Source organism: Engystomops pustulosus, chromosome 6 (assembly GCF_040894005.1).
Source record: "Engystomops pustulosus chromosome 6, aEngPut4.maternal, whole genome shotgun sequence".
Classification (NCBI taxonomy): domain Eukaryota; kingdom Metazoa; phylum Chordata; class Amphibia; order Anura; family Leptodactylidae; genus Engystomops; species Engystomops pustulosus.
In genome coordinates, this window is record NC_092416.1 from 176,311,700 (window position 1) to 176,325,536 (window position 13,837).

Here is a 13,837-nt window from a genome sequence, read left to right on the forward strand (position 1 = left end):
TGAAAGGAGTCCAGCTCTGGAGGTGCCTTGCCAGGGTGCGAGGAAAAGGTACAGACAGTTTAGGACCCGATAGGGGTTAACCCGTGTGCCTGGGTCTGCGTGTCCTGAACCGGTGCCATGTGAAGTGCGGTAGTAATGGAGATGACAATGGTGACATATTAATACTAACAAATATATAAATGTATACAAAAGCCCTGAATGTATCCAGCGGGGGCTCCATTAAGGGGAGCTTATCCTTTGTTTTTGCCAACAGACCTGAAATCAATTGGATTTTTCCAAATTTTCAGAGGCTCGCGCAACCAAGAGCTTATCCTTGTCCCCAAAAGGACCCTCCACCGACAGTAGGTGTTCCCAGGGATGTTGGGGGTCAAGATAAGTGCGCCCAACGTTTGCATTCCGGTTTAAGGTTCATATTGCCAGATGGACGGGCAAACAGCTAATCCGGCAAATTGATGCCCCCCTAGCTACTAGCCATGGCTGTGATTGGCCAGGGGTGTCGCATGGCTAAATCCGGTAACAAACGTCGGATTCGCTCATCTCCAGTCAAGACTTAGCAGATTTAGTTTGAGGCGTGTTTTTTTTGCTTGTATTTTAGCAACTATTCAGGTGTATCCAATGAGGATTCGGGTCTGCCGTGACCGTGCGTCCAATATCCTGCATGTGTCCCTTATCCGCTGAGGTCCGCCGGAGGTCACCTTTTTCCCGATGCATGTGAGTGATGATCTTGCGACACAATTTGGTTTTTAAATTCTGCGCTTTGTCCGAATCAGTTGGGTTGTCCGACGTCCACGCCCCCGATTTGTGTTGCATGAAAGCGGCCGCCGATGCACCACACTCGCTGGCGCCAAAAACCCGGAGAAATTCAGGGCAAACCGGAAAAAATTGCTAAACCTGACGGAAATGCATCCGACGGACCCTTAGTAAATGTGCCCCAATTTCTTTGCATCTTTTTTCAGGATTGCGGCCAATTTGCCTTTGTATTTCTCTTGCTTCCATATGTTGGCGCCCGATCTAACATTGATTTGCATCTAAAAGGGTGCAAGTAATTGTGAACAAACACCCCAGTTCCGACCATGTGCAGGAAAGCCTACGGCACATAAAATTTGTCCCTAAAAGCCTAAAAAAAAAAAAATCTGCATTTGACAAACAGCTGAGACTACATAGACAACTGAGAGGCAAAACTACCAGGATGAAGGATTGTAAACCAAGCACACTGACAGGATGGCAGGATCTGCTCCTCTTTTAGCTTCTTACAAAAAAAGGCTTTAAAATTATGCAAATGAGTCTGATTGGCTCCGGGCTCCATCGTGGTAATGGAGCCCAGAGACCATCAGACTCATTTGCATAGTTTTAAAGCCTTTTTTTCTTAGAAACAAGAGAATAGGAAGCTAAAAGAAGAGCAGATCCTGCCAGAGGGGGCACACACCAGTATGTCAGTGTGCTTGGTTTACAATCCTTTATCCTGGTGGTAGATGTCCTTAAAATGACTCTCCAATTCAGAGTGGATATGTGACCAAACAAGGCCCAGGTATAACACGTACACCCAGCATCCAAATGCTGTTGCCTCAGTCTGTCCATTATAACGTAATATATATATATATGTCACAAAATGGTTTACAAATAATGTGCAGTGTGACAGTACCAGACACCACTCCCACCCTGTAGACATCATGGCATCATCATAGGTCCTGTAGTCCACTAAGATCTGTCATGTGACCAGAGGGGAGTGGCTTGGACAGACAAATGTCACCGTGCACATGGATGGTCACTTTAACAGGGCGGCATGGTGGCTCAGTGATTAGCACTAGAGTCTTGCAGCGCTGGGGTCCTGGGTTAAAGTCCCAGGGTGAACATTTGCAAAGAGTTTGTATGTTCTCTCCCTGTTTGCAGGGTTTCCTCTGGGTCCTCCGGTTTCCTCCCACACTCCAAAACATACTAGTAGGTTGATTAGATTGTGAGCCCTTTTGGGGACAGGGACTGATCTGGCAAACTCTGTGCAGCGCTGCGTCATCTGTGTGCGCTATATAAGTAAAGAAATTACTAACAACATAGGCAGAGATATCTTTGTTTCCAGTTGTGGCATTATCTTTACAGATAACAATAAATGTTATGCAAATGAGAAGGCAAGTGCCATGTAGGTGGTCACATTCCCGGCAAGTGCTCAGAGGCTTACTCCATAGTCCTGCTTAGACAGCAGATTGGTAGCACCCGTTTTTCGAGTTTCGACGGTGATCCCTGTGATCGTGAAGATGTTACCTACATCAGGGAGCATTACCACATATGTAGTAGTCCCGATAGAATCCTATATGTATAGAATATACAGAATATATAGAATATACAATGGTCCATGCTTTGGAAAGGCTGTCACTTAGGGCACAGAGGATAGGGTTAGGCAGGACCTAGTGCACTTGCCAGGAATGACTCCGCCCTTGATGCACTTGGCGCCTAATTACCATAATGTATGCAAGTCTTCCATTGTCAACATATGTCCATAGAGGCAAGTTCATGCATATAATGGGGCTCATTCACTAAGGGTCCACGGACCACAATTCCCTCAGGTTTCCCAAATATTTCCATTTTGTGCTGAATTGCCCCGGCATTTTGGCGCACGCGAACGGACATCGGCGTCGGCATGCACGTGACACAAATCGGGGGCATGGCCGTCGAACAACCCAACGGATTTGGACAAACCGCGTAATTTAAAAAACGGAATTGTGTCGCAAGATCAAGCACTCACATGCACCAGGAAGAAGAAGGTGAACTCCGGCGGACCTCGGCGCAGCAGCGACACCTGGAGGATATCGGGCACACGACGTTAGTGAATCGCGGCAGAACCCGAATCCTCAGACAACGCACCGTGGGATAGCGACAGGACCGGGTAAGTAAATGTGCCCCAATGTATGGCTAGCTCCTTTACTGAGGAGCATGAGTCGCTAGCCCCCAGAGCTAACACTCTAAAATCAGCGGCACATCTGTCCTGCGAGGCTGAAATTTCATCTAAAATGGCAGAGGTGGAAGTTGTCAGTAAGAAAACAATAGCAGGAGGTTAAGTTGTTCAATATGGGTGTCTGGTGATCATTCCAGGCCGGCTCTGCTGTTATCACTCCGCTTCCTCCAAACATTTGGAACTATTTATGTCCTTACACTAATTTACATGTGCTGAGAGACGGCCGTGCGGCCGAGACTCTACTTCAAGTGGATACAAAACGTTTAAGCTGCTTGACTTGTAAATCATAGATGGGCGATAGCCAAAACCTATATAGATGTGTACACCCTCCCTCACACAGGATGGAAGATGGGGTCCTGACTGCTGCCCGGGGGGGCGGAGGGGGTTGTTTTAGGTCATTACTGTGGAAAGAGTTAAAAATCCACAAAGACGAGATGGAAAAATCTAGATATAGTAATAATTATAACAGCAATAATAATGATTATAGTCATAATAATAACAATCCTGGAAATAATTATAGTAGTAATAATGATAACAATAATGGAAATAATAATAATAATAATAGTAATAATGGTTATAATAATAAAAAAATACAAAAAAAACCCCCAAAACAATTAAGAAAATAATAGTATAAATAATAATATTTAATAAAGATTTTAATTATAGTAATAATGATAACAATCCTGGAAATAATAATTATAGTTCTAATGGTTATAATAATATATAATAATAAAAAAAAAAAAAAAGCAAAACAATTAAGAAAATAATAGTATAAATAATAATATTTAATAATGATTAATAATAATTAATCATTCTCGGCCCTGGAGGGGATGCTGCTCTTTCAGCAGGAAGATAACTAATTAATAATAGTAACAATGGTAATATTGATACTAATAATAGTGATAGGATATAATGATATAATGTAATAATAATAATGATTATTATTATAAAAATACAAATATATATTATATATGAACATATATTATATATATATATAATTATATATATATAATATTATATATAAATATAATTATATATATATATATATATAAATATAAATATATATATATATATATATATATATATATATATAAAATAAAATATTGATAATACTATTAATGACAATTGAAAATAATAGTAATAATGGTAACTTTATTGATGCTAATTAGTCATATTGATAATCACAACAATTATTTTAGGAACTATGGTTATAATAAAAACAACAAAAATAACCACTACTGATTAAATTAGTAATGTTTATAACAATAATAGTATTGATAGTAATTACAACAGTATCATCATAGTATCTAAGTAAAAAGGTTGGAAAAAGACATCAGTCCATCCTCTACATTATACTGCGTCCATCCGGAAGAAGGCAAAAACAGCAATCAAAATAATACCGTAATTATAGTAATATTCATCATATAAGTAATATATAATATAAATAAACAATAAAACGCAAATAATAATAATTGTAATAAAAATGGTCATGATGCTACTTTTAATAATATTACAATATCAATAATATTTATATGAATAACAGTAATTTACATAATACTAATAATAATATTACTACTACTAATATATTAAACACAAGCAATACCAATAGTAACATGAATAATGAAAGTAGAAGTAATAATAGTAATAATAATAGTAACAATCATTAAATCAGAATAACAAGAGTCAGAATAACTAAATAATGAAAGCCAATAAAAACAAATATATTTCTGAAACAGACAGTAACACTAACCATAACTGAAATCATTTGTGATCTGAGCCCTTGGTTCAATCATTTCCTGACCATTACACGGCTTGAGGATCTGCAGGACATCCCACGACTGTCCTTAGAATAATTCTGTTATACTGGACTAAGGCCTAGACTCGACTAATTGGGGAACATTTACTAAGAACATTGCAAACTGCACTGACTCAGGATTTGTGGTGCCCGTTCTGCCTGCATCTGGCGCCCCCTGCACTGCTCAGACAGAGCGCCCAAACCTTTTTTTGGTGCATCTTTAACATAGGACGTGCAATACAATTCTGTTGGACTTTGCATGTTAAGCACCGGAACGCCCCCTAATTTGTGGCACATGATGACTAGTGCACGACACAATTGTGGTGCAGAGACCTGTGCAAGCAGTTTGCACCTAAAAGAACGTGCACGGTCCGACGAAAAACTGGCGCAAGGTCCTTAGTCAATGTGCCCCATTATTCTTTTAGACCCGACTTAGGCCTGTGCTCCTGATGGGGTCCGGTCAACCTATAAGCAACCAGCAGAAAGCCAAGATGTGGAACAAATGGTAAAACCTCTGATAGCAATAACAATACTAACACTACAGAAACGATTGGAATTAGAATCCTGCACATTGATAGAATTGTTCCAGCAGAAGGCAGAGAGGAAACATTTGAAACACTGTAACAAATTCAAAGAACTTTTTGATTTTTTGCTTTGGTTACTTGACTTATAGGAGCACATTTACTTACCCCGTCCCCGGAGTTCACAGAAAGTGCATTGTCCGTGTATAATTCCCTGTGCCGCAATTCACTAAGATCGTGCGCCCGATATCCTGCATGTTTCACTTCCCCGCTCAGGTCCCCGGAGTTCACCTTCTTCCTCCTGGTGCATGTAAGTGCATTGTCTTGCGACACAATTTGAAAGTTAGTTCAGTCTCAATCAATCAATCAATCAAAAGTCTCAATCAATCAAGCTCAGTCCGAAATCAGTCGGATCATCCGATGGCCCGCCCCCCGATTTCTGCCGCATGAAAGCAGCACAGCTGCTCCGCAATCCAATCATGTGCGACACAATTCCCAGTTAAATACCTGCTGCACAAATCCCGAAAACATTGAAAAATCTGGGGAAAGTGCATCCGCCGTAGGTATATTTTATGGATGCAATTTCCTGACAATCCTTTTCCAGTAGGGATAACACAGAAACAACACAATTCTGCATGAAGAAATAGGCCTTAAAATAGATATCTAAAAGGGAATACAAAAGTATAAGAACATTTACACTTCAGCAATACAAAATATTCAAGAAGTTAGGAGATCACCGGAAAGTTGACTTTCCATTCTCTAGAAGGCACCAGGAGGATGATGTCGGCACATGATTTGCACCCTATGGCGGTAGGTTTGGAGCTGATGGTAGTTGCTGTGACTTATACAATGTTATTACATATAAGTTTACAAATGATGAGCTGTTAATTGCTCCGTTACAGTGTCTCGTTACGGTAATGACAGGCGGCGGAGGATCTCTCTGCGGCGGATCTACATTGATTGCTCTGTGCTTGGCTAGCGCTCTGCCCTGGAGGGGATGCTGCTCTTTCAGCAGGAAGCTAACTATTTAATTGTGTGTGTATGCGGGATACATAATGAATTAGACTGAATTACACAAGGCAGGATATCAGCCAGGGAGAGGCAGCCACCAGCCGAGAGGTGATTCTTAACTCTTCAGAAATGGGGGGGCTCATTGGTTACCAAGTCTCCTCTCTGAGAATATCTATAAGTTAAGGATGGGACAAAGCAGGAGTCATAGTGACCATAGTATGTGTTGTTATTAGTCATAAGTGGACCAGCTCCGGTTCAGGATTGCCAAGTTCGGCCGAACCTCGAACAAAAGTTTGGGTTTGGGTACCCAAACACCCACCGGTAATACTCACAATCAGTGTTGGCACTGATCACCTGTGTCAAGTGGCTTTTGGTCGCCAATTAAAGGTGCGGTTCCGCTGATCACTACTTAATACCCACAGAAGGTGCCGATCGCAGGTCGGAATGCAACAGACAAAGCTTTAAATGCTAATCCCACCATTTTCCCTAGGAGTGTTGCTTGCCGATGAGGCCAAAGTGAGCAACGAACCTGCCATTGGTCTCTAAAGGGTTACCACTCGCAATTGGTGCTGGCACCGATCATGGGTGTTATCAACAGGGGGGAGTCCGAATTCTAACCCCAAACCCGAACTTCTGGCTTAAGTCTAGATTCAGGTTTGAGCACCTATGACCTAAGTGTTTATTGCGGTTCCCTTTTTCGCTCATCCCTAGTTGTCATGTCATGGTATGGTGGGATTATATAGCATCACAACTTGAGGCTCATTTCTGGTAGATATCTGAAGCAGAGAGAAATGATCCGCTGCAGGTTTTGCCCCTTATTGTGCAAAGGGAGAACTATGCAGTGAAAGTTCGCAGTATATCCATAGACCCAATGTTGAGCCATTGTATTGCCATACTCTTCTGTGTATGCCTCAATTTAGTATGGGTGGGGGCTCATAGTCATCAATTGCCAAAACAAGACCAAGTATCGTGCCTCTTCTGACTCTACGACCTCATGAAGGCTAAGGAAGGCAGCAATGGCTGAATCCTCATCGAGATGGTCAATATATGAAGTTCTGTAGATGTTCCAAATGGATCTCTTGTGGCAGACATAAATGTGGCTAATACTAATGTTAGGGTGTGTTTGGCAACAAACTGATTCTGGGTGCTAAATACTCATGAGCGGACCCAATCCTTGAATGCTGCCGACATATCAGTTTCGCCAGTTGTGATTGTTGCCAGTACCAGAACCAAACTTGGTGAACCCAAACCAGAACAGGTTTGCTTATCACTAGTAGAGGGGAGGAAAATGGGAGAATGGGTAGAGAGGAGGGTGGAGCAGTTGAAATCCTGACATCTATCATCGGTGGTTGAGTTGGAAACCCCCATTGTATGGTCTCTCAGATTGGTGGACCTTGTTGTCCTCATGGTTACATAGTTGCAAATCTTGTAGATTTACAAGACATCTACAAAAATGGTAGAAGACCCCAAGCCATTACGCATAATGTTTGCATTTACGTTTAACTTGTAGCGAAGTCGAAAAAAAACATACTAAGTATAATCAACTGGAAAATGACACAACACGACAGATGCATATTAACAAAGGGTTACGTATCGGCTACGAGAAATGTACATTTACTATAAGCATGAGTAGAAAGCCCTGCCATCTCTCCGCAATGCACCATTGAAATGTTCTAAACACATTTGTGGAGTATATCTGACAGGCTTTACCCTCCCAGTCGCCGTCTATGGAAAGAACCAGCTGTTGGCCAAATGCTGTATAGCTATAGTCTGCAACTGGAGCGCTGACAAGAGCCGTCATATGGAAGGAATGGCTTTTCTCTTCTTAGTATGTTGTTATGCTTTTTGTTTCTATAGAGAAAAAATACATAGTCACCCCCAAAAACATGAAAGTCCACAAAGTCTAGGGGAAACTTAAGACGATTTGGCTTGAATATCTAAGAGAACAAGCACTAGGGCCACCATTAGGGGTGAGTGGACCAGTTCAGGTTTGGGTTTGCTGATTTTGGACGAACTTTGGACAAACCTGTAACTGTAATCATTGACATCACGTGGAGCAATGATCCTAGGGAAAAAATTGGCGAGCATGCTCTTCTGGGGGCATTACACCTGCTGGCACTGGTCAAAAGTCTGCTGGCTGAAGTCCAATTCGAGGACCTGAACCCACAATGTTTGGGTCTGTTCCACCGTTCGGGTCTGCTCGACTCTAGTCATCATGTCTTCAGTGTTTGACCCAATATCTACTAGTATGTCCCAACAACCAAACCAAAAAAGTGAAAAGCAGTAAAATTTACCATAAACATTAAATAAATGTTAACCAAACCTAAAAATTTTACCAAGTTTTGGGGTGTCCATTCTTTCCCTGATGGCAGATGTTGGGAGAAAGGAATATCTGTAAATTGGATTTTAGCTGTCCAATAACTTTATTTCTTGGGAAGATAGTCCTTCCACTGAGGAGCTTAGCAGTCTCAATATGCAGAACTTTTTTGTGGGGGATAGGGGAGGATTGAGGAGGAACAGAAGTGGGCGTTTGAACATGGAGTGTATGGTTTAATAAGACTGGTTTCATTTTCCATGTCAAGACCCTTGAGAAACTCAAATCTTAACCAAAGCCTGAGTACATGGCTCATACCCATACCTAGCATCAATAACGACCCCCACACAAAGTCCCAACCGCTATTAGACGGGTTGTAGAACAGTAAATAGTTGCACGCTTTTGAGCAAGGATCAAGTTGGTGCAAAAATTGGTGACTTTTTCCACCAGGATATTGGTTCTCATGTCTTAATTTTTTCCAGTGTGTTTCATAATGGAATGCAGGACTAAACTTCTAATTTGTAGGGATCCATACATGTAGGTCCATGAGTGAGGAGCAAACCAGTTCCTAGCCAATCATGTGCACCTTTGGTTTTTTTTAAGGGGGATATCACCTTACTGCTGTTGATGATTTATCCTTAGGGCTGGTGAATATCAGATCAGTAGAGGTGCATCCCCTGAGACCCCCACGAACATCCCCTTAGACCACTGAGAACAGAGCTGGAAGAACAGCACCGCAGCCACGGAAATGTTCTTCCGTCTTTCTTCGCTGAGTTGATACTGGCCATCAAAGAAACAGATCAATAGGGGGCCTGGGAGTTCTTGGACCCCCCACTGATCTGATATTCATGATAGATCCATAGGACATCTGTATGGTAGAAAATCCCTTTAAGGATAGGTAAAAACAGGCCACAAGAGGTTGCATATGTTGATGTACCGTATGTACTTGAGTATAAGCCGACCCAAGTATAAGCCGAGGCCCCTAATTTTACCATAAAAACATCGGAAAAACCTATTGACTCGAGTATAAGCCGATGGTGGTAAATGCATTGGTCACAGCCTCCCCAGTATATAGCCTGCCGGACCCTGCCCCATAGTATATAGCCAGCACCTGCCCCCTAGTATATAGTCTGCCAGCCCATATCCCCCATTATATAGCCAGCCCCCTGCCCCATAGTATATAGCCTGCCGGACCCTGCCCTATAGTATATAGCCAGCACCTGCCCCCAGTATATAGCCTGCCAGCCCATATCCCCCAGTATATAGCCAGCCCCCTGCCCCATAGTATATAGCCTGCCGGACCCTGCCCTATAGTATATAGCCAGCACCTGCCCCCAGTATATAGCCTGCCAGCCCATATCCCCCAGTATATAGCCAGCCCCCTGCCCAAGTATATAGCCAGCCCCTGCCCCAGTATATAGCCAGCAGCAGGTGAAGCCAGAAAGGTGAGTTTTGATATTTTTTTTTACTCGAGTATAAGCTGAGTTTGGGTTTTCAGCACATTTTTTTTGTGCTGAAAAACTAGGCTTATACTCGAGTATATATGGTATATAGATAGTAGACTTGGCATGAAGCATGTAGCATATATGACAACCAATAGTGTAGATATTTGGTGTTAAGTATCCGGCGTATTAGATGAAGCTTGTTTGATGACAGCCAGGATTTAACCTGGATCTTCAGACCGATCTACAGGTCTTATGAATATGAAACCCTTATACCTCCAAATTGTTGCTCTGCTAAAACCTAAAGCCGGGGGTTGGCCGAGTTACAGCCCAGACCATAACAATAACCTTTTTGTAAGGAACATAACATTATCGTTCAAGGTTTTCTGAATTTTCTTTATCTTCAATGCCTCGGCGGTAATCAGCCTACCGTTGATCTCCTTCCAATGACAATTCTTGGGCATCGTTCAGTTTACTGGCCTTAATTACAAGATGTATTATTGGAAAGAACCCTAGAGCAGAATGCAAAGCAAGAAAAAGCAGGGAGATGTGGGATATCCAGCGTAAATGCAGTGCAGACAGGCAGCGGAGAAATATATCGTGCAAGCACATTGATCCGATTATCATCCAAATTACAGAAGCAGCGGCAGCAGAATGACTCAAGATTTCAATGTTCTCCAAGTCAGCTTGTCTGATGGAACACCGGAGCGTGAGGGGGTGTTTGGCTTTGGTGGAGTTGGATCTCACACCGGGAAAAAGAACTGGCATTGGAAACATTATTACAGAGCTGTAACCTGGCCAGTATCTAAGAGGCTTAACGTATGTTTTAATGAAGACCTCCAGACAAGGGATGGAGGCTGCCAGGTTTGACTTGGACGCGGTCTCGAACCACGTGAACAAGTCCAGGTTCATTCTCAAAGTATGATTACGGATGAGGGAAGCTGAGCTCTGTTTAAGGACAACTCCATCATGTTTGGACATAAAGTAGATAGATATGATACACATTTGGAGATAGACGGCGTGAGTAGACTTCTTGGTTCCGTATCTTCTATCCATGAGATGGAGGTCGAAGGATTATGATAAGGATAACCTCATAACCTGGCACCTTCTTCTCAATTTAGCCATCAAAGGTCTCTGTTCTTTGAGCTTAGATATTGGATTTTTGCTTTCCACGACATTTATCCTTAGGAACGATAGGAGCATGGTAGCTACTTTATCTCCTCGCAACTTATTTGGTGAGGTCAGGATCAACACTGAGGTATTTTTGCACTTAGAGGGAACCTATCAGTGTATGAGGAGCTTGACATATTCAGATATAGTTTTATGGGAACAGGCTGACGAGGATAGAGAAAGTGGTGTAAGCCCTGAATTCACCCACTTCCCTACCTAATGACCTCACAAACCCTAGTGGTAAAGGACTACTGGGTGGCAGTATGTGCCCAAAACATAAGAAAAATGAACAGAGAGACAGAGAGATAGATACATAGAGAGGAGAGAACCAGGGAACATGCTCAGGAAAAGGGTTCAGATTAGATGTAGGCTCAGGCACAGGTTCAGCTTATTTGTCCAAACTCTTTTCTGTGTTATATTTTTTAACATAATAACATTTTCTATGTTTTTTGATGATAAAAACTGTGGTTGAAATCTGGCTTTTTTATGTAGGATGGTGTTCCAGGTTCCAGATCAGGCTCGATTCAAGCTCAGGTACAGCTTTAGGGTTCTGGATCAGGATGGGGTTCCGGGTTCCATATCAGGCTGGATTCAAGATCAGGTACAGCTTTAGGATTCTGGATCAGGCTGGGGTTCCGGGTTCCATATCAGGCTGGATTCAAGCTCAGGTACAGGTTCAATGTTCTGTATCATGCTTGGGTTCCAGGTACAGATTAGGCACGATCCAAGCTCAGGTGCAGGTTTAGGTTTCTTGATCAGGTTGAGGTTCAGAGTAGTGGATCAGTCAGAATCCAGACTCAGGTTTGGGGGTCGAGGTTTTCAATAGGATACAGGGTTAAAAATAGGTTCTGGTTCCGGATTATGACAGAAACAGGCTCAAGCACAGATTTCAGGTTCTGCAAAACTCAAACAGTAGTAGTAGTAGTAGTAACATATAACCAGCTCTGAGTGAACTGAGAATTGGATGTGTAAGGTGTTCCTGGACCCCGCCCTCTCAGCTGACTGTCATGGACATTCATTAATCAACTCACACCTGAGAACATCCAGCTCAGAAGCAAGATGAAACTACCCAGCTTTCTACAAAACACACACCCAGCTCAGCCATGGGAATCAACTCTGCAAGGCAGCTGTCAATCACAGCTCCAGCGGAGAAGACCTGGACGCGGTTAACAAGCTCAGAACACTGCAGCCAAAATCTGTTCAGAGGGTTTGGCAGAGGCTTTGTAGATATTGTTATTCATCTATTAAAACTCTGCTAATTTAGGTTATTAAGCAGCCAGTAGGGGGTACCATTTAACAATCTTAAATGTATACGCAGGGGGCATACAGAACATAAAGTCGACCGCTGAGTAGAACCGCCCACTGGACTCTTTGGCATTCCAATAGCATCTACATATTAGGGGATCAGTGTCTTTAAACCAAAGACTGGGCCAATAAGACCATTACAAGGTGTCCAAATATCCATGTGTGCATGAGGTGGTCATCACTCCATTCACTTAAAGGGGGACGCCCCATACTGCTGATTTGGGAGCCCCATATAAGTGTATGGAACATTGAAATAAAAGAGGATAAAACATAAAAATAAAAAAAATAGGCAAACAAGGAAGTAACAGAATATTGACACTTTTCTGGCAGAGAAATGACTCAGAGTTAGTGATGAGAACTTGGCCGGACTCTCGCCGCCCTGTGACCATGAACATGATGTGTGTAGTTCCTGATCAATCGGCAGCCAATCTACATCTATGCAATATCAGAAAGATCAATGATGTAATGATACTTGTCAGATATGACCCGGGTTTACCCAAATATCTCCTGATCTCAGTCTGAGACACAGGGAACATAGTCTGAGAGTAAGGAACAGAATGGTGTGAAAATGCTGCAAATTGATGCACATCTTGTAGATGTGGGTGTATAGAGAGATTGATGCAGGGGCGTAACTAGGATAGGCAGGCCCCCCTAAAAAATCTGCATATTTGTATAGTAGCACATGTAAGTTAAAATTACACATATGTATACATTCATATATACACTCATGTAAATACATACACATATATATATATATATATATATATATACAGCATATGCCCGCCATATACATACACACATACATAGAGTATCATATAGACAAATGCAGCATATACACATACATATGTATATATATATACACCACACACAAATATACAACATATACACACCCAATACCCCAGACTCTGGGGCCCCCTGATGCTACGGGCCCCATAGCAGCTGCTATGGCTTCAAACCCTGTAGTTACCCCCCTGGACTGATGTATAGACAGAAGTAGATTTTGGGTGAATGTTCTGTATCCCACTAGCCAAACTCTTTAATACCTCTGTCTAGCTCCGATAACTAACTTTAATCCCACCCTAGGAACCCCTCTGACACATCTTCTGTATGTGTTAATGATTCATTTACCCATATTTCTCTTTTATACAGTGATGTCCTGTAACTAGTATCATGTATCATCAAAAATGCATTTCATGCATGCACAACACATGACTTGTCTGTGCGGCAGACTCCTCACCTCTCAGCCCCCAACTTTGTGCTCCAGTACAGCTCCTTCCTCTCCCACTGATGGCAGCTCATCAGGCTGTGAGCTCTGTACATGAGCAGGAGGGA